The 21560-nt window shown below is 39.6% G+C and overlaps 1 long non-coding RNA gene across 1 annotated transcript in view; it reads left to right on the top strand.

Moving 5' to 3' along the window:
* LOC114549405 (uncharacterized) overlaps positions 1 to 10542 on the top strand; it is a 21039-nt gene extending 10497 nt beyond the window's left edge. Inside the window, exon 2 of the long non-coding RNA XR_003691545.1 lies at positions 9901 to 10542. This is a non-coding gene — a long non-coding RNA (uncharacterized LOC114549405). The remainder of the gene's footprint in view (positions 1 to 9900) is intronic.
* Positions 10543 to 21560: the final 11018 nt, after the last annotated feature.

Genomic DNA, 21560 nt, shown 5'->3' with positions numbered 1-21560 from the left:
GAGACCGAATGAATGTTGATGCCTCTTCGTCTGAGGGTTCAAGTTTCAGCGGCTGCTTGGGGAAAAAAGCATTTGGGGCAATTATTTCATTATCTCAAATGCGCTCACAGCGGGCCGGGGTCACAGCCCCAGCAGAGATTAGGCGGAACCACAATTATTATTACAATTAGAAAGCAGACAGTCCCAGCAGAAGTGTTTTGCCCCAGGAAAACTGAATGTCAACTTAAGACTGTTATTAGAAAGCTGAAGGTGAAGAGAAGATTGAGAATACGGAGAGGGATAGGGAAGGTTTTGGAGATGTTTTTTTTTAATTGTTTGTTTTCCATGTTGTGCACAGGCTACAGCATGCAATTTGTGCTTCATTGCAAAGCCTGAATTCCTAGGGAGGATTTAATGAGTTGAAGAAAAAATAGGGAAAAGTGAAGCCTCTCCCCACAACCGCTTAACATTTAAAGTTAACTGCATACAAACTAAACTTAACCTGCTACAGTAGACAAATGAGCTTAGAACAACTTAACTGAGAGTAGAAGGTTTGACACATTTTAAAGTTTCTGTTAACCTATAAGGGTTCATTGGGTTGAACTGGTGAACTTTGGCCTACTGAACTAGCTTTGCATTTCTAAAAGAAATCACTGTCAAGCTTGTATTCAAAAGAATAAGAAGAGCTAGCTTTGATGCCAAGAGCAAGAGGTGCAGTCTGTACCTAAGTAAATCAAATTAGCAAATTACAAATGGAGTCCAGGTGCATTTTACGTACATCCTCTCCAATTACTGTTAACAAAATAAGGGTGCACTCAGCAGTGCAGATCTGTCAGTGTGAGATCAAAGAGGGAAAATAACAAGATGTGAGGTTATGGAGAGGAGAGGAGATACTGAAAGGGGGAATTAACAATAACGGGCCATGGTCATGGTGTAAAATAACAGTTAAGTTAAGCTCTGTCACATTTAATTACTGTTGCTACACCTTCATTACACAGTCTACTATGATAATGGAGGCAGATTCACTCGTAATTTAAATCATTTTTTAAAATGGGTCCTTAATTTCAGACAGAAGCGGACAAAAGCTGGGTACTAATTTGTAGTTGGCGACCATCGATTTTGCAACTGTCGCACTCTTACGACATTGTCGGACTCACAATTCAAAATCTACCGATCGAGCATCTTCTGTGTTTAACTAGATTCCTCCTGGTGTCTGACACTGACCTGGAAAATCTGGGCAGAAGTAAAAAAGAAAAATCAAAACTCCAAGTTAAAAATGTATTGATTTCGCTGTACTACAGGCAAAAAAAGGCACCTACAATGGATGCTTGGATCAAGAATATGGCGCAATGTATGTCCATGGAGAAATTAACGTATATAAAAATCAAATTGGGGGTGCATTTGACCAATAAAAAAAGGAAACATACGGGAGCTTCTACTGAGGGCTAATGCGGGACAGGATTCCTAAAATTAAAATAAGTGGTGAACCCCAGAAGACTGAGGCATGTCTTGGAGGGTGATAGCAGAGGAGCAATTCTTGATTGTTTTTGTATTTGTGCGTAGCTTAGCTTTGCTGGAGGTGCTATTGTTCTGTGCATGTGATACTGTTTGCTTTTGTTTATTTTTTTTGGCTCTTGTAATGCGTCAGTTGGGAGAGAGATTTTGTTGTGAGCTGGGATGGGGGCGGAGGTGCTTGTTAATAATTGTAATGTATATATATATATATATATATATATATATATATATATATATATATATATATATATATATATATATATATAATTGTGTGTATATGTGTATATGTATATATAGATGTGTGTGTGTGTGTGTATATATATATATATATATATATATATATATATATATATATATATATATGTGTGTGTGTATGTGTGTGTGTGTGTATATATATATATATGTGTGTGTGTATATATATATATATATGTGTGTGTATATATATATATATGTGTGTATATATATATATGTGTATATATATATATGTGTATGTATATGTATATAATTCAATAAAAACACTGTAAAAACAAAAAAAAAACTTGATGCAGCAAAGCCGTAGATATTGTCTTTTTAGTTCCACGCATTCCCTTTTCTCGTATACAGTAGTACTACTCACTACACCCCCCTACACCTGTAAACAGACTTTGATGGGTGACATGCTAACGTTTGCAGCCTATGTTAAAGCATAATATAAACATATTGATAATTCTATTTCTTTCACTTTTGCTCTTATATATTGAGATATGAAAAGGAAGCATACAGTTTAAACACAGTGCTTCAATAAGTCCATGTGAACAAAACCAATCTGTCCATTAGAGCAGCTCTCACAGGGGAAGGGCATGTATTGACATTCTGGTCTCAGTCTTTTTCTTAATGTTTCTATTAGAAGAAAAAAAAGTAAGTACATTGTGTTTGGCATGTGACCAATCGCTAACATCTTTTTGTTAATGCTATGCTATGAATCATGCTGCAGCAGCAGGAGCAAGTTGCAATGCAATTACATTGTCTTCGGTTTACAATATTGAAACCTGTCAAGAAAACATTTCAACAGGTGAAAAAAATCTGCGAAGTGTGTATGCTGTGATGTAAGTCCCCACCGAGCAACTGAAGGGCTTTGCGACATACACTCACATGTTCACGCTCTTTTATGAATGTGAATTAGTTCTACTTACTGTAGCAGCACAGCTACAATGCTATTAGGGCGGACTACACTCTTAGAAGGAATGTGTAAATAAATTACACAAATTATGTGTAACACTCTAGTCTACACATTTTGTGTCGATATTAAATAAAATTGTGTTGGAAGAATTCAGCTTTTTTACACAGAATTATGTGTAGTTTTAAATTAACACAACCTGTGAATTTGTTCACAGCATTCAGCACAATATTGTGTAGACTCATCTGCTTTACACACACCCGGTGTCAGCTTTTTAAAAAAAAAAAGTCTGATAATGAAACCGACTTGCCATTTTGTTTTCATATATGTTATTGTAATTAAAATTTTTCTCAGAGACGATCTAACTAAACAACACTGCTAATACTAACCATTTAGAAGCTAGCCAGTACTTACAGTATTCCTAGTATAATGTTAGATTATTTTTGGTTTTTTAATAGACAATGTAGCTTCACGTAAATTAAGCTAGCTAGTAAGGACCATACCAACCATAGTAGCTATATAAAAGAGGACAACAGCCTGTGGTCGTTGCTTAGTTACGCTTGCCGAACAGCGACGACTGCACACAAGCTCAAGTGCATTTCGGGAAAAGAAAAAAAGTGGACAAGACGGGAGAGAATTCGCGCCAGCGGTGACTGCCAGCAAGATTCCTGAGGTAAGTTGTTGGCCACTTGAAATCATTTATTAACTTATATTTAAATGCAAAAAAGACATATTGATCGGTTGTTGTTATTTTTACTGGTTTAATTAGGTTTCCAACAGAACTGTTAGACCCTGTACTTTACCATAACTTAATAATAACGTAAGTTAGACGTTGTCAATGAATATAAAATGGTGCCGGGATGACGCAGTAAAAAAAAAAACGGCAGGCTCAGGGATAACAACCATCATCCCTGAAGGTAGTTCATTTCAGACAAGTTGGTAAGTTTCCATTCCAGTTAAATAATCCCGATCTTTAATGTTATTTTAATCATTTTGATGTACTCTGTACTGTGTGTATGTGTAAAGTGTAGTAGCTAGGTAACGTTAGCTGATCTAAAAGCAAGCTGAAATGTTCTGCCGCCAATGGAGCAGGCTAGGTAATGGCTGTGCACGAGCTCTGGCATCCAAGTTCTGTCGCGAGTCAGTCAGTTGTTAGGAAATAAAACTAAACGTCTCTGACGTGCTACTGGAAGACCCGCTGCAGGTTACTGGTCAGTTAACGTTACAACATCGACATTGACGGAAAGACAGTTGAATGAGTATGATACGAGGACCGTGTCTGTGTGTCGGAGTGGCGCCACTGTTGTAGGGTAACGTTAGCTAGCTATGTGAAGGGAAACGTCCAACATGGTAACGCACATAAAACTAGCTAACGTTACAGAGTCCAGTTACAGTAGTTACAGTGTGCCGATAACGACTGACAAGGAAAAAACAAACCGGAGCCCAACTCCTTATCTCCGCTGCTTTTCAAGCCGCCTTTAAGTGCAAAAAAGGATGAATAATCACTAAAGCAATGGGCATTTACATTGGCATATTATTTTACATTACATTACTAATCTTATTTAGCCAAGGGGTAACTAATTGTAACAACTCATACTGCACTAGCTAGTTTAATTTTTTATTATTCTATTTATTTTGTATTTTCAGTTTCATAGCATAAGGGTTCATCATGTGACGAATATTGTATTCATTTTATGTTATCAGAGTACAAACACACCCCAAAAAGCTATTGTATATGTGTGTAGTCCATACATTCTAATTTACAAGCTTTTTGCATCATGAGGCTGGAATATTTTTTTCTTATTTCTTTCTTTTGTAACTTTGCTGTGTAATTTAGCTAACTAAGATGTACGTCACCTCATATAGCCATGACTAGTTTAATAAAAAATTTTCACATGATGGCAATACAATACAAATACATTTCACAACATTTAGCACATTCGTTCAGATCTGTAAGATTGTTGGTGTATAAATTTGTAAGTTAGCTGTAGTCTCCAGTTACCTAACATTAAGTGTATAGATTTTATGTTGGAAAAAAGAAATGAATTTTTCAAGTTTATGTAGCCACTGAAATCCATCTAGAGATCATCAATGTTCAGCCTACCCAGACTGGAAGTACTCAGGTGAGCACTGCAGTAAAACTCTCACTAAATTATTCATTCATACTAAATCAAGCATTCTTAACAACTCTGTTTTTACTTCTGCATTATTTTAATTCCTTATTAGGCTGAAGACTCACTGCCGTTACAGTCGTTACTGACCAAGAAGGCACCTAATACCATAGCTGAATATCAGCGTACAGGGGTGTTATTTACAGAAGGAAGGAAAAAGATCATCACTCTTAGTGTCGGTGATTTTGTGGCAAAACATGGATTGTAAGTTTGTCATGTTTTAATAACAGAAAACCGGAATCCATCTGTCATTGTAACTATTACACTGTTTATTTTTTTTTCCAGCAGCGGGGGCATTTAGGCTAAATTAAGACCCATTGAGTTTGCTAATATAAGTTAGGTTATCTGGACCATTATTTCAACATATAGCTATAATTAGTTGGCCATGAATATCAATAGAAAATAACATTAATCAGGGGCGGACTGGGGCAAAGAAAATGGCCTGAGAATTTGTCCCTGGTCAGCCCACTCCGAAAGAAACGTTTGTTGGGGGCTCTGGGTCTTTAGAGATTTTTATTCCTTCATTCTTGAGAATGTTATGCAAGTTAGTGATGTGCGATACCACTTAATTCCTATTCGATCCGATACCAAGTAATACCCAGGCTGGTATTGCCAATACCGATACCAATACTTTTTACGTATTTCATTTGTAGTGTGATGTGACAACTAGTTTAAAGTAAAGTAAAAAAGTAGGTTGTAAGCTTACCAATTCCAAATTATAGCTGCATAATGACAAGACAATAAACTACTCTCATATTTAATTATAAAGAAAATCTCAGAACAAACTGCTTTCTGTTAGCTTGTTGTAAGAATGCTGGGATTCCGGGGAACTCTTGAACATTAAAAAACTAAAGCCTTAACAGCGTGAATAACTTTCCCAGTCAGTGATAACTTCTATCACGCTATCTCCCTGTACCTGGATAACTTCTGCCGCTGCCGCCAAATGACTCACTGACTGAAGTCTGTCTTGCCCTAGCACCTTGCGTCTTCTCACCCTGGACCTCTTCCTCAGACTGACGCTATATTATATCATCATATTCACTCTTTTGACTCGGATGTTTAGCAAGGTTTTGCTTTTTGCTATTGCTCTCATCTCTGCTGTCTCTCATGTTCACCCATGTCAGCGCTGTGCATCAGTTGCACTTTGCTTTGCTTGTTGATTAGCATAGCTCTAATTTTGTTATTTCTGTTTAATACAATTATTTTACTTGTTTAAACCTACATGAAGGTGTCATTAAGATCAGTAGCGTACCTGTAGCCTATCTGTTGTTATCTTGAGATGGACATGTAGACAACCAAACCACTTGCTTTGTTATGAAAGGCGCTGCATGATTTGATTTTTCAGTAGCCCAATACAATATGATTATTCCTAAAGTATCTATGAACATAATCTTTACAACGCAAATAGTTAATGTGGCAATAACACGGCAGCAGCCCATTGTTAAATGAAGTAGGGTAAGCCTACGTATAGAGGGAGACCTGTGTATTACACATAAAGCCCAACAGAACTGTTGTGTAAGTTGTAAGATCAAATTCACTGCCGACATTCAATTAAATGAATTCACTGTTGGACATTGCTATAAAACAAATAGCAACTGAAGCAAATTAGAGTAAATAAATAACTTATATCAAAAGAAAGCCATGCTCTGTGCAACGAGAGGATTCTGCTAGTTTAAGCTATCAGAAACCATCCAGTGAGAATCTGACTTAGCTTTTTATAGTGCATAGCCTACATCTGTTCTGCAGAGACTAAATAGGCTTTAATACACCATTAATAGAAAAGTGAAAATATCAGTGATAACAAAATGTGTACACATTATGTAACTGTTTCTTGCTGGCTTTCATAGTCATTTTCTTGCACATCTCATTATGTTTTGTCTCAAAAAGCTACCCTTCCACTGCTGATAAGCTGAACTTGGCTACATCCTTGATTGCAGTCTTTCCCTGTCTGAAGCTCAGCCTTTGTGGAGAGAATGAAGGATATGTAAGTATTACAATTGGATCTGGCATTATTTAGCTCACAGTTCTGCTGAAATATATGACAATTGTTATAGGCAAAAGGTTGTTGCTTAGAAAATTCTACTTTTCAATTAAAATGTGTTTGTAGAAGCATCTATATGACCCCGTGTCCTATAAAGGATTCATAGAAATGAAGCTTCGGAATATGAGGCGGCATCTTGAAGAGGGACAGCGACGCTATCAACGGAAATGAAAAGTTCCCTGCAGTGTTTCAGCAGGAGCATCAGTAACACAGTCCCCAGCTGATGAAGACCCAATTGAATGGTTGACCATCATCAAGAGAATGAAGCCATCATCTGAGAACATCACCACCATCAAAACTGCAATGGAAAAGACCTTCAACCATCGCAGGAATTGGATCAGCACGCAGTTGCCAACAGTTGGTGACATTACCCAACAGTACCCCCGTTTCATCGACATGCCATTCCTGGTAAGAATTAGATTTTACTTTTATCAAATGGGTTTCATTATGTTTTTAGATGGATGTAGACTATTTTGATTTGTTATAAAGTGTTCTGGAAATAGCTCACATTCTGCTACTCTCTAAACAACATTAGCTAGATGCAGAGTTTGGAAAGATGTTTGATGGAAAGGGAGAGATGTTAATCCGAAGATGGGAATCATCAGTTATTCCAAAACTGAAACGGATTGCGGCTTTGGAGAAGGGGAGTGTTACCACTCTGTTGGATCAGAATGCAAATTGGAATGATGGTAAGTAATAATTAACTGCTTAAATATATTTAGGGCCCGAGCGCCGACAGTGGCGAAGGCCCTATTGAAACTGAAGGAATTATTATTATTTTCCCGTCAAATGAATTGAACAAACTCCTCCTAGAGATTTCATCCGATGGACTTCAAACTTGGTCTGTACCATCCCAACACCTTAACGATGAAAAGTTATTAAAAGAAAAACTTTTCGTCAGACGGTGTGGGCGTGGCGTGGCGGCCATTTTGAGTGTTTATATTCCTTTGGAAGTAAAACTTTTACTTCGACACTACATTTTTGAAGAAAAGCTGAATGAAAGAATAGCCAGGTATGATTATGGGTATTCAAACACAAAAAACAAACCAAGTGTAATCCTTAACCTGAAATCTGAGACATACAAAACTTGCCTTTTCTTTTGGGGGACATTGTGTGTCCTGAAAGTCTGCACTGGCAGTTGTTCATTTTGTTACAAGAAATATGCAGCATTATATTTGCTCCTGTTGTAACCAGAGGTCTTGCAGTGTTCCTGAAACAGCTTATCATAGATCATCATAAGTTGTTCAAAGAACTTTATCCTGATCAACGCCTCATCCCAAAACACCACTTCATGACACATTATCCAACTATGTTGATTCAATTTGGACCTTTGTCAAAACTTTGGTGTATGAGGTTTGAAGCTAAGCATAATCCCCTCAAACGGCAAGCACATGCTGTGTGCAATTTCAGGAATATATCAAAAACTCTTGCTTATAAAAACCAGGTGCAGCAAATGTATTGTTGGAAATTTGGGGACCCACTAGATGTTCAACTATGTGTACCAAATGCATATCCTATTGTTGTTCGTTCTTTGGAACATGGTGGCCAAATAAATATTTTGATGATCACTTTTACTCATATGCTGTGGAAAAGATAGATGAGTACAAACTTGTAAAAATTCCTTCTAGTGTGTCCGATTCCCGACCGCTTGATATTCAGACACATTTTTTGGATGATCAGATCTACATCAATCCAAGATACATTTATATATAGATTTTGAAGTGAAGTGATGTAGAAGGTGTGGTTGTGTCATGTTGCCCAATGAAATTGGAAAAATATGTCAGTCATTTCTTTTATTGCTGACATTATATTCTATGAAATTATATAGTTCTATTTGCAGCTATATTTCTGTTAATCTTGTGTGGGTTCAATTCTGTGAATGTATTGATATTAAATGCATTTGAAGTCATAAATTGTGTATTCATTTATCATAAACTAATTATGTGTCAAATAACACTTTTTGTGTAGGGTTTTTCATTTTACACAGTGTGTAGCCAATGTTTGTAGCCAAGTTCAGCACATTATGTGTTATTACACATATTTACACATCTTTTTGTTCACCTTCCTGACACATTCACTGTGTTAAAATCATTAACACAGTGAATGTGTCAAAATGAACACAACAAGGTTTGTCCCAAAACTCACCCATTGATGTGTAAGAATTTAACACAGTTTGTGTAAGTTTTAACACATCTTTTCTAAGAGTGTAGCATCAACCAAAGGGTTTTTAGTGAGAGGATAATAATTGGAGATCTGAAGAGGTCATCCTCCCCACTAATTGACTCCAGCTTAGAAGCGGCCCCCCGGCGACAGTTTCCCGGCTGGTTCCTATCGATAGTTGATGTTAATGTCACGGTGAGGTAGCAAAGATGGCATTCAGAGACGCCAGTGTAACTAGTTTTTGATTTGTTTCATGGCAGGGAAGGAAATGGAATGAGCCTCGTGTGTGTGTGTGTGTGTGTGTGTGTGTGTGTGTGTTTCCAGCACCAAGAACACAATGATAATCATAGTCATAACATTAGTGTCTAGGCGTGATAATGTTTGGAGCAGCAGCGTTAGCAAGAGCTAATGGGGACATACTGTAATGACTGTGGGTCTGTTTGCTGGGAGGTGGGATTGTTCTGGTGTACTGGAGAGCGCTTGGTCATAGGAAGAGAAAGCTGAATATACAACAGTAGGGTTGGGTACCGAGACGCGGTGCTAATACACCACCGGTGTCATTTTATCAATGGGGTATTGTTTTGTTATGCCATTTTGTTGAATATAAAAGTAAATTTAACCAATTTCCACTTAGCTTGTAGTCATCCAGACATTGCAATGTTAGTCCAAAAAGTCATAACTAATTAAAAAGTGTACCACTCGCCATTCTATTCCCTAAATAATCATTTAATTCAGAACCACTTTATACAGGAATGTTCACCAAATAATCAGATTTACTTCCCGAAAGTTTAATTTGAACGGTTGTTCTTAATGCACCACTTTTGTCATCCTGCAAGTCGTGTCGTTCTCCTTCCTCTCTTCCTTTCCATCTTAATTAGCAGTTACAGCTGTCAGCAGTGATCTCACATAATGGAGAAGTCACGCAGTGTCGCTCCGCTGCCGGAAATCAGCCCCAAGACAATCGGGCTCAATGGAGGTGGATGCAGCAGGTCGGGGGGAGATCAGCTCCTGATTAGGAAGCTTTCTGACAGAATGGACGGGAAGAACTCATTATTGGACTTATAGTAATATTCAGGAATAAGTCAGCCTCTTTGTTGATAGGAAAAGGACTCTTGAGCAATTTGCAACATCGGAAATAATCAGTCTTCAATGAGTCTGGGGAAACATTCGCATCACAAGCGTGCATGGGATAACACATTCATTTACAAAATCAAGATGGAAGGGGCTTGTTTACCAAGGTTATTGTAGGGTTGATGTTTCATTTGGTTTCAGTGTGGTGTCATCACCAGATAAGTGACTGTTGTTTCTTTTGCACTGGAGTAATGGATAGTTCTACACCTATTACACTGTAACCAAAGTGAAAGTGTGCTGGTAATATGGAAAGTTCTTTGTTGAGCAATGTGACTATAGTTCTGTAATACCCGTGGATGTTGAGGGCTTTCTTATACTGTATCTCTGTGTGTAGTTGAAGGATATAGAAGTCTGTATGAATAACACTAACAATAAAACTTAAAATACTATATTTGTATTGGCATATTTGGGGGTGAAAATAGGGGCAAGGTACGCTCATTCACAGTCATTAAAGGTCCCATGGCATGAAAATTTCCCTTTTTTATGAGGTTTTTTAACATTAATATGCGTTCCCCCAGCCTGCCTATGGTCCCCCCAGTGGCTAGAAATGGTGATAGGTGTAAACCGAGCCCTGGGTATCTTCCTCTGCCTTTGAGAAAATGAAAGCTCAGAGGTCATAAGGAACAAGGTTACCTCCCCTTTCTCTGCTTTGCCCGCCCAGAGAATTTGGCCCACCCATGAGAGACATCATGGCTTTCAAACGAGCAAAGTCGCAGTTGGTCAAGGCCACCTTGCCCCAATAGTACAGACACAGAAATGGCACATACTAAGGAAAGCTCATTGTGGGACTGGCTTTAGTGGCTGTAATGCTTGTGGTTCACAGGTTCTTAGTGAGCAAATGTTTATGTTAAAGTAGGCCAAAGTTCAGCCATAGCTACATTGTTAGTTTCTAGCAAAAAGTCAGGCACTGTTAGGCAAGGACACTAGTGGTGCGTCTCAGCATAACCATCTAGCGGTAGGGGGTTTAAACACAACATAAATGTGAACCACTGTCTTACATGAATATTTTTGCACATAAACTTAAAAAAAATCAATATTGCGTTTTTGAAAATTGATACAGTATTGCAAAATAAAATATCGCGATACTGTGTATTGATTTTTTTTTCTTACAGCCCTACCCACTGCATGCCTAATGTGCCCACAGTTTGCCCACAGTGCGCCAACAGTATGCTCACAGTTTGCCCAGTGCCCACAATATGCCCAATGTGCTCACATTAGGGCTGGGCAATATGGCAAAAAATGTGATATATTTTCCCATTTTGGGAATGGTATACGATATAATCTTTTTGCTGATACTGCCCGTTCAAAGTGCATACTGACTGAAGCCGGAAGAAACCAAAGGTTTAATTACACTTTAGAATATAGTTTATTACCATGTAAAATAAAAAAAATAAAAAACATGTCTTTACAATATTCAGCATGTTTGTTGATTGTTGAGGACTCACATTACACATTCACATTACGAGATGCCCCACTGGTCAAGAGAGCAGTAGTGCCCTCTACTGGCAAAAGAAATACATTCATACAGTCATCTTAAAATTACGTTATCCTTTTTTGTGTCTGCAAAATCTACAAGTGAAAACTAAGTGAGTAGTAGGGCTGGGCGATATGGTTGAAAACTGTATCACGATATAAGTTTTTCATATCGGTCGATATCGATAATTATTGATATTTTTTATGACCTATTTAAAATAAGGACCAGGAGAAAAATATATTAAATTTAAACATTTTTATTTTAAACTTAACCCTGCTCTGATTATAATCCCCTCAGTTATAAAAGCAGAAATGTCAACACAACCATGGAAAACACTCAAATAATTAAAATGTAAACAGGTCTAAAATCACAATGAACACTTAACAATTATCTCTTAACATTAAGGTGCAAAATTAAAGAATAAGTAAGAAATGCTTAATAAAGTGTCATAAAATAGTGCAAAGTGTAAATATAAGAAACCTGAGAAGGAACTATTTTCTGCAGGTTTAGTGCTAGGTTGGTAACCTGGCTTCTCAACAGTGCTCAGCATGTCTGCCTTCATTATTTCTTTGTAGCGTTTAGTAAGGCGCTGATGCAGAGTACCTCTCCATGGTGGTCTGCTGCTTGTGCCGTGTTGCAGCTGCAGATGTTGTTGGACGTTGATGGCGAATACGGCTGTGCTCGAAAGTGTGAGCGCGGCTAAAGTGGTAAAACAAGTTTATGGTATTACCAGTGTTGGTGGGGACGATGGTCTGACTACGGTCAGACTTATAAAATCCCCAAAACTGCCATACTGACTTTTCCTGTTTTATCAACGATTTCCTCGCTCGCTGGGGCACTCACTTTCCACTCCACGCCGGTTCTGTTATTGAAGAACACGAGACAGCGATGTGGCGCAAACCAAACATGATACTGTTACATGATTGGCTGTTAGAGTGTCACTCCCTACGTTGCTAGGTTACCAGAGAGTGAGGGCCTTTGTTCATGCAACCAAACTTGATTCACAACCTCTGGTTTCTTCTGATGAAGAAAAACAAGTTATCAAACGTTTTATCGACCGCATTTTCTATTGATATTGATTGTGTCTATCGCGATACATATCGTTATCGTTTTATCGCCCAGCCCTAGTGAGTAGTCCGTTTGGGCTACATTTCTTTTGATTTTGTAAACAACCTAAAACTACTTAAAAGCAACATATTAAATGTAAAAAAAAATCCTGCCAAGAAAGCACATAACCAAACAAAGTGCATGTCATTGTTGTGGTTTTCAGTTTTATTTCCGGTTTTATCTTGTAGTGTTTAGTTTCATGTGTCTTGTTCTAGCTTTGTTTCCTGTTGAGTCTGATTAGTCCCTAATGTGTTTAACATTTTTGCACATTAATGTGTTCCGTTCAGTCCTTGTCGTGTCCTTGTCTTATGTTGAGTGTTACTGCTTGTTCCCTGAGTATTTGGTCACTACAGCACAGCTAATGCTAGCGCTGTCAACAGCAGACTACTTTGGAACAAACTTGCAGCCTGTGTTTGTTGATTGGAGCCAGCAAAAGTCCTGATTTTCTTATTCAATGTGGTTGCTGGGATGGTACCTGATCAGTTGATGGAAAAAATTTGTTGTGGTTCCCGTCCTGGTTAGCAGCAACCGCTACATATTTTGCAGACCGGCTTAATCTGTTCCTCGTTGCTTTTGTGAAGTCCGAACCATTTCCAACAAAACTGACGTTGTGTAACCCTTTTTTTTTTTTTTAATCAACAATGGCTTCAGCTTCAGAGGATAACGCGAGTTCACGTTCACATCCACCATCACTTGCGTTGCCCTCAGGACTCCCCCGTTTATATGTGTTTCCCCCTACCTAAACATGAACCGAACCTTATTTCTAACCATAACTATGGATGGGGGCGCTACGTATTTTAACAGAAGGGAAACTCTATAACTCAAACGCTCACAATAGGAAGTGCAATTATATGATCGAGTCTAGATTCTATGTCTGAAATGACTAGAAAAAGTCTTCCTGTGGCTCAACTTTGATCTGAGTTGGTGGATAATTTGAGCCATCTGGGTGTAAATCATCTAGACCATCTATAGACCATCTGACTTTATGATATTAATCCCTTTTAATGTGAGTTGTGGCAGTTCTTACATGTATGTGCCAAGAACTGTAGACTTAATAAAGAACTTTAAATCAGTTTTGCCATATGATAGTGCTGATATGCTCCAAAAAAAACTTTTTTTTCCCAATTGTTGAAAGTAATCCATCACTTTGAGTAATAAATAGTCAATGACATGTTGCAACATCAGAGCACTTAAATCAGGCTATAAACTTTTACATTTAGTGAGGTCCAGTTTCATTTTGGTTGACTGCACGCATTCGGATCGCATCAGTTACCAGATGTGGTCCGATCCCAGTCTATAGTATATGTCTGATCTCTGTCAGCCAGAACTGCTATTGCTAACAAGCTACATTCTAACAGAAAAAGTGCCTTCATTATTACCAACAGAAAATGTTTAGACTGCATTTAGCAGTTATAGGGCTTAGAGTGTAAACATTAGTTCAGTATCCTCTTCTGTTATTCTTCATTCAGATATTTCAAAGACCAGTTTCTCTTCCCAGTCAATGGAGAGTAAGTGGAGAAGAAGCGGTTGCCAAGTTTCTAAAAAGCTGATTTCTTTTTTTTTCAAAGTGGACCTATTATATAGCCTTTTCAGGTTCATACTTGTATTTTGTGATTCTACTAGAACATTCCAGGTAGGGAATGAGTCCTTACCCCAAGTGAAGGAGTTTAAGTACCTTGGTGTCTTGTTCGCGAGTGAGGGGACAATGGAGGAGGAGATTGGTCGGAGAATCGGCGCAGCGGGTGCGGTATTACATTTAATTTATCGCACCGTTGTGACGAAAAGAGAGCACAGCCAGAAGGCAAAGCTCTCAATCTACCGGTCAGTTTTCGTTCCTACCCTCACCTATGGTCATGAAGGCTGGGTCATGACCGAAGGAACGAGATCCAGGGTGCAAGCGGCTGAAATGGGTTTCCTCAGGAGGGTGGCTGGCGTCTCCCTTAGAGATAGGGTGAGAAGCTCAGTCATCCGTGAAGAGGTCGGAGTAGAGTCCCTGCTCCTTTGCGTCGAAAGGAGCCAGTTGAGGTGGTTCGGGCATCTGGTAAGGATGCCCCCTGGGCGCCTCCCTAGGGAGGTGTTCCAGGCACGTCCAGCTGGGAGGAGGCCTCGGGGAAGACCCAGGACTAGGTGGAGGGATTATATCTCCAACCTGGCCTGGGAACGCCTCGGGATCCCCCAGTCGGAGCTGGTTAATGTGGCTCTCGAAAGGGAAGTTTGGGGTCCCCTGCTGGAGCTGCTCCCCCCGCGACCCGACACCGGATAAGCGGACGAAGATGGAGATGGATGGATGGACTAGAACATGTTTACATGCTTTAATGTTAAAAAAAACACTTTATTTTTCTCATACTGCCCATGGCTGCTGCACCTGTATGAGACGCTCTGTTGGAGCGACTGTCTCTTTAATACCCCCTCCCGAAAAAGCCCAGTCTGCTCTGATTGTTCAGTGCATGTCCGCGAATCTCTGACTCTCCGCTGTTTTGTCTGAGACTGACTGCAACAGAGTATATAGCAGGACTTTGTACCGTTAAAAATCACCAATAAAGGTTTTTAAACCAAATTCTACACAACCAGACATGTTCCAGCAGTAATGTGACCCGAAATTGTTGTGTTGTAACTCTTCCAACCATATATAAACTGGGAACTATATTCTCAGAAAGGCAAAGCATTGGTACTCTCTGCTTGGGGCTTCTCAGGTGCTGCATGCATATCACTCCGCCCAAGTAGCAGAAGTAGCAGTGCTTCACCTTTCTGAGAAGGTTCCCAGTTTATATACGGTTAGAAGATGGCTGTGTCTCATGTGACCTTGTTATTTGAACACGCTCTGACTATACAAATCACAACATGTAAATAGGAACATGTTGGCGTTATTTTGTCACTTATTGGGAGCAGTAGGCTAGATGGAACCGATTACCTTCAGGATCTGTGCTAGGCTAAGCTACCGGTGGGTGCGTCAGACAGAGTTACAACATGCATGGAGATGAGAAGGGTATGTATGGACTTATCTAACTCTGGGGGTTACGGTGAATAAGCTAAAGTCCCAATAAGTCGGCGTGTTCCTTTTTAACAAAAATATTAAATGAATAGATTGGATGGTCTATATGTTATAAGTATTTAAAAAAAAGTTTTATCAGGGTGCCGTTAATAGGGCTGTAGGGAGAGTTAGAATAGAATACGTTTACTCTACCAGGGTGGAAGTTTAAGTTAATCAATACCCTGTACTCTACCTGTACCTGTCATAAATAGAAAACAAACCAGTTCAACACAGCTTCATTTCTTTGATGAATCTAATGTATGCTCTAGTCCACTTTGTGTTTTGACCATTTGTGAACTAAACCCTGTCTCGTTTACCATGCTTTGTGGGTGTGACTTTTTTACTGTGGCATCACCATTCATATATATATATATATATATATATATATATATATATATATAAAACAATACATTGTTTACAAAAGTATAGATTCTCCATAGATCTAGCTTCTTAATGTTGCTCTCAAATGGCACCAGATGATGCATTTAACTTTTAAAATATACACAATTTTCTTCCCCGGACACCCCTTGAGGGTTGGAGGTCCCCATCCATAGTCTCACAAAACCCTGTGTGAAACACTGACTACTATTACTTTGCCGGCATTTAACCAGTCAGGGCTGCAAACCAAGGATGGCTAATTGAAAATGAAACCATGGCACTGCTCATTGATGCCATTTACCACTCCCCATATTTTACTAATTTGCCAGCTTTACATTTATTTATGGTGTTACATGTGACAGAAATGTATTGGCTGATTGGGGTCAGCATCTGATTAACTGTGAAGTAAAACATTATCTGGCTAAGCAACGTGTTGAGTGAACCAAGTGACAAGTGAACGATCTCCATGTATAATAAATCACCCTTTTGCGGATTACCTTTTAAAAATGGCAGCATGCCTGGCTCCCCATAGTGTCTTACTGCTAATTATTTATAAGTTCCAGCTATATGGATCCAAAGTGCTAATGAGATGGCACCCCCTGCTTTGCCCCCCCCCCTGCCCCAGCAGCAGCAGCGCCAGCCATTAGTGAAGGTTTGAAAAGCATGCCATCAGCTGACACGTGCCACGGACTCCGCTGCCAACAAGGCTCCGGTCATTGATTCAATGGGACTATGAAATGGATTCAACGTTTTTTTTTTCTCAGTGTCTGATAATAAATTCACTGGGGTAATGAGAACAGGACTGTTTATCTCTAATGGCCAGCAATTTGCCCATTTGAGTGCACATACTGCTCAGTACACCAATATTACCCTTCTTTTACCCATCTCTCCCTTCAACATCACTCTACTCTATACATCTATATATCCTCCTTTTAGAAAACCTTCCTCCACTTTTTCCCCCCTCCTACCTTTTCCCTTACCTCTATCCCTTCCTTTACTTCCCCCTTCCCCCTTTTTCTCCAAATGGCGCCATCAGTCCTTATTGAGGCCATTGCCCAGGCTCATCACGCAAAGTGCGGCTGGCTGCAGCTGAATGCATCTCTATGGGCTCGCAGTGAGAGCCAGGGGATAGGCCGGAGGATACATCTGCCATGACAGTAATGCACTGACTCAGCCCTCAGTGCTCAACGCTCTGGCCTGGACAGGCCCCTGGGGGCTCTGGACACACACACACACACACACACACACACACACACACACACACACACACACACACACACACACACACACACACACACACACACACACACACAAACAGGAAAGCAGACATTCAAGTGTGTGCGAGCATAAAGAAGTGCACAGTGGAAGTTTGTTTGGATAGATGTCTTGAGATTCCTTAATGTTGAGGAATATTCACACGTTCACAAATATACAGAGAGAGTCATCCGTGCAGTGGGACACCCACGGTCCCTCCACTGTCTCCTCTTATGTTCACATAAAAATCCAGAGGACAGTACCATTTTCCAGCAAGCATCTGGAATACAAAAACACATCGACCCTCTGGCCACCCGTTCTCTGCCAAGATAAAATTTGCTCCCTTCCAACAGCATCTTGCGTTGGCCTCTCTCTCCCTGAGCTTTATCACCCTCCCATCATCGTAAATTGCCTCCTTTGTGAAATATACAGTGTGAGACTGAGGGTTTCTTCGAAACACACAAGCACTTGGGGGATTTTGTGGGGATACTGGGAGTACTGCAGCTGTCATCCTAACAATGATAAATGGCAAAGAGACAGGTTGAGATGCTTTTGTCTTTGTTTGCGTCGGCATCAATTGTCCCCCTGAGCGGAACGATCATAATGCCTTTAATGGCTCAATCTCCATCAACTTTACGAGCAAACCATGCACAGGCATGTGTGCCAAGACGCACACACTTACAATTACTTTCACGCCCATATGCCGCGATTCCCACGTTCCTCCTCCATCTCAACTGCCCTTGATTCTTTAGCTCATCTGTGCTGCTCCCTCTCTTTTCTTTCTTCTTGTCCACTTTTTGTTCCACACCATCATTTGATGCCAAGGCCGTCTTAATGAATGTCTCTTCCCCTCGTGCATCCTTTTATCCAAAAGCAACGTGGAGAAGGAAGGAAAGATGTCATAGATGAACAGTTGTTAGGACAACGGGCTGAGGGAGAGAGCACTGCAAAAAATGTTATTCATTTTTAAAAGAGATTCTCATGTTTTTTTATGTGAGTAGACTTAAGTCTTTTTAATCAATTTTGCCATAGCATAGTGCTAATCTACTCCAAAACATTTTATCTATCACTTTGAGTAATAAACAGTCAATGACATGTTGCAACATTACATCAAAGGACTTAAATCAGGCTATAAACTTTTACATTTTGTGAGGAGGTTGAGTTTCATTTAACTGCACGCGTTTGGAAGACCAATTACCAGATGGTGGTCTGATCCAAGTAAAAAAGTAATGTTTAGTTAGCATTTATTTTTCGAAAAATGTACACCTTAACAACATGGGTAAAATCTTAAAACTTCATAAACTTACTGCAAATTATTCACAGTGACAATAAACAAAACTAAATAGTGTAAGAAACTACAGAAAATGTGCTAATAGTAGGCTAATGAAATGGTTTAATTTTCTGTCCAAACTAAGTAAGTGGCAGGACCTTGAATCAAGGACACCAGGATAAAGAGTGATCCTTGATATTTAGGAATATTTAGACAGCTCTGAGTTGAATCAGGTTTAGCCTTAAACAAAGGTTACGCTGTGAGAATGATATAATTTCTGGAGCTTGACTGATATGGGATTTTTGGTACAGACGTAAGAAGGGGGGAATTCACCAAAGTGAATTTTTAAAGGTACTCTAAGCGTTGTCACGCGTTTTTTAGGCTACAACATTTTTTCTCACATACAGCAAACATCTCCTCACAATCCGCGAGTTGCCGGTCCCCTAAATGCACTGTAAAAAAACGTGGTCTCTGTAGACAGCCTAGGGTCCACACACAGCAACAAAAACAAAGTGGTCCAACCTGAGGCCTGTACTACAAAGCAGGATTTGGCGTTAACGAGCTAACTTAAGGATTTTCTGTACCATGACGGTGGATCAGTTGTTACCGGGTTCAATCGGCGTGGTAACTTAGGCTGAACACCTGACCTGGTCGGGAGCAGGTTAAGTTGGAGATCAGAGATCAACCGGTGTAAAAGCACCGCCTACTGACCAATCAATACTCGATTGATAACGTCGTCACCGTTCTTAGAAGATTAGGCGGAGCTCGGTGCGCAGAGAGAGAGCACAGAAGGGAGGAGACGGGATGAGGAGGAGGGAGGAGTGAGCTAGTCTTCGTTTTGTTTCAAAATACTTTGAACGTCAACAAGAAGTAACGTCACCCAACATTGCTTAGAGCACCTTTAAGCTGGAAAGAAAAAAAACCTTTTCTATGTGGATTGTGGACTCATTTTGCACCATAACTACTATACAAAGATAGTCAGAAGGCTGCTTTATGAGAATATTCAACATCATTATATATTATTCTGCGTTTTTTAGATACTGGAGCTGTCAGTCTTCCTCTATAATGCCATTTGAATTTCATTTATTTTTAAAAATATTCAAATAATATTTGAATATTTGATGCTCAAATGCAGCCTGTTATTAATATCCATCCATCCATCCATCTTCGTCCGCTTATCCGGTGTCGGGTCGCGGGGGGAGCAGCTCCAGCAGGGGACCCCAAACTTCCCTTTCCCGAGCAACATTAACCAGCTCCGACTGGGGGATCCCGAGGCGTTCCCAGGCCAGGTTGGAGATATAATCCCTCCACCTAGTCCTGGGTCTTCCCCGAGGCCTCCTCCCAGCTGGACGTGCCTGGAACACCTCCCTAGGGAGGCGCCCAGGGGGCATCCTTACCAGATGCCCGAACCACCTCAACTGGCTCCTTTCGACGCAAAGGAGCAGCGGCTCTACTCCGAGCTCCTCACGGATGACTGAGCTTCTCACCCTATCTCTAAGGGAGACACCAGCCACCCTCCTGAGGAAACCCATTTCAGCCGCTTGTACCCTGGATCTCGTTCTTTCGGTCATGACCCAGCCTTCATGACTATAGGTGAGGGTAGGAACGAAAACTGACCGGTAGATCGAGAGCTTTGCCTTCTTCTGTTATTAATATGTACTACACTATTGTCAATGCCACTAAGCATGTGGTTGTTGTTACATGTTCTGTCCACTAGAGGGATTTCCAACATCAGCCTGGCCTTGAAGGGGAACTACGTCATGGCGCATTGCATTTCTTGCACGCAACTTTGTTTCACATTCATTTTCCACCATGAACACTAGGGCTGTAGCGATACACTAATCTCACGATACGATACACGATATTCAGCTCACGATATGATATATAACACGATATTCAGCCAACGATACGATTCAATATAATTCGATACACTTACATCATTTTCTAAAAGATTTAAAGGGGACCGAGTGATTTTGGTGACATCTTGTGAGTGTTCCATTTACTTGGATTTAATTAATTGAACTGAAAACTAAAAACATCAATTACACAATATTTGTCTCTGACTGGACAGAGTCTACAGCAGGGATCATCAACTAAATTTTTTCAAGGGCCAGAATTTTTCTAAGCACTCTGGTGGCCAGACTTTCAAATAAAGAAAATAAAATTAATTTATACCTAATACGCCTATTCTTGTTCAAAATTTTCACTTTCTTACTGAATTAAGTTCAATTAAATTCACATCTGTGTAGGCCAATACGAGAAGAGGGAGATTACCTAATTAGTCAACATATTTATAAAAAAAAATCACATATTTTCAAATAGTTATTTCAGTATTCGAATAGTATTGTTTTTTTTACTATTGAAATTATATTCGACTTTCGGAATTTGTTCCAACAGCCCTTATAGATACAATGTTGTCACTTCTAGAAATGAACAGAGAAAATAATGAATGAATTAAAATATGAAATACATTTCCAATTATTGATTTTTCTGCATTGAGACATATATTTTTTTTCAAGAGAGATTAGTGATGCATCTTAGAATTGATTCGTTTGTAAAATGAATCTGCCTCACAGTAATGTTAGCTTCTCACTCTAGAGAGGCAGCAGAGCCACCATAAATCAACAGAGCTCTTATTCTGCATTGTAGTTCATGAGTTGGCTATGTGGGTTACACGCAGGGTTTTTTATGCATAGAGACCTTTTTGGCGCCCCGCTAAGAGGTTTTAGCCAGCCCCAAAGGGAAATCGCCAGCACTAAAATGGTAAGAACTGAGAATGAAAATAGCAATTCAAATCCTCTCTAAAGGCAGAACAAAAACTTGAATAGTAGTCTGGCTGTACTGGACTCTCATGGTTATTTATTTAAATATCAATATCATTTTTTAACCAGTT

Source organism: Perca flavescens, chromosome 22, assembly GCF_004354835.1.
Source record: "Perca flavescens isolate YP-PL-M2 chromosome 22, PFLA_1.0, whole genome shotgun sequence".
Taxonomy (NCBI): Eukaryota; Metazoa; Chordata; class Actinopteri; order Perciformes; family Percidae; genus Perca; species Perca flavescens.
This window is presented reverse-complemented; position numbering and strand designations above follow the sequence as displayed.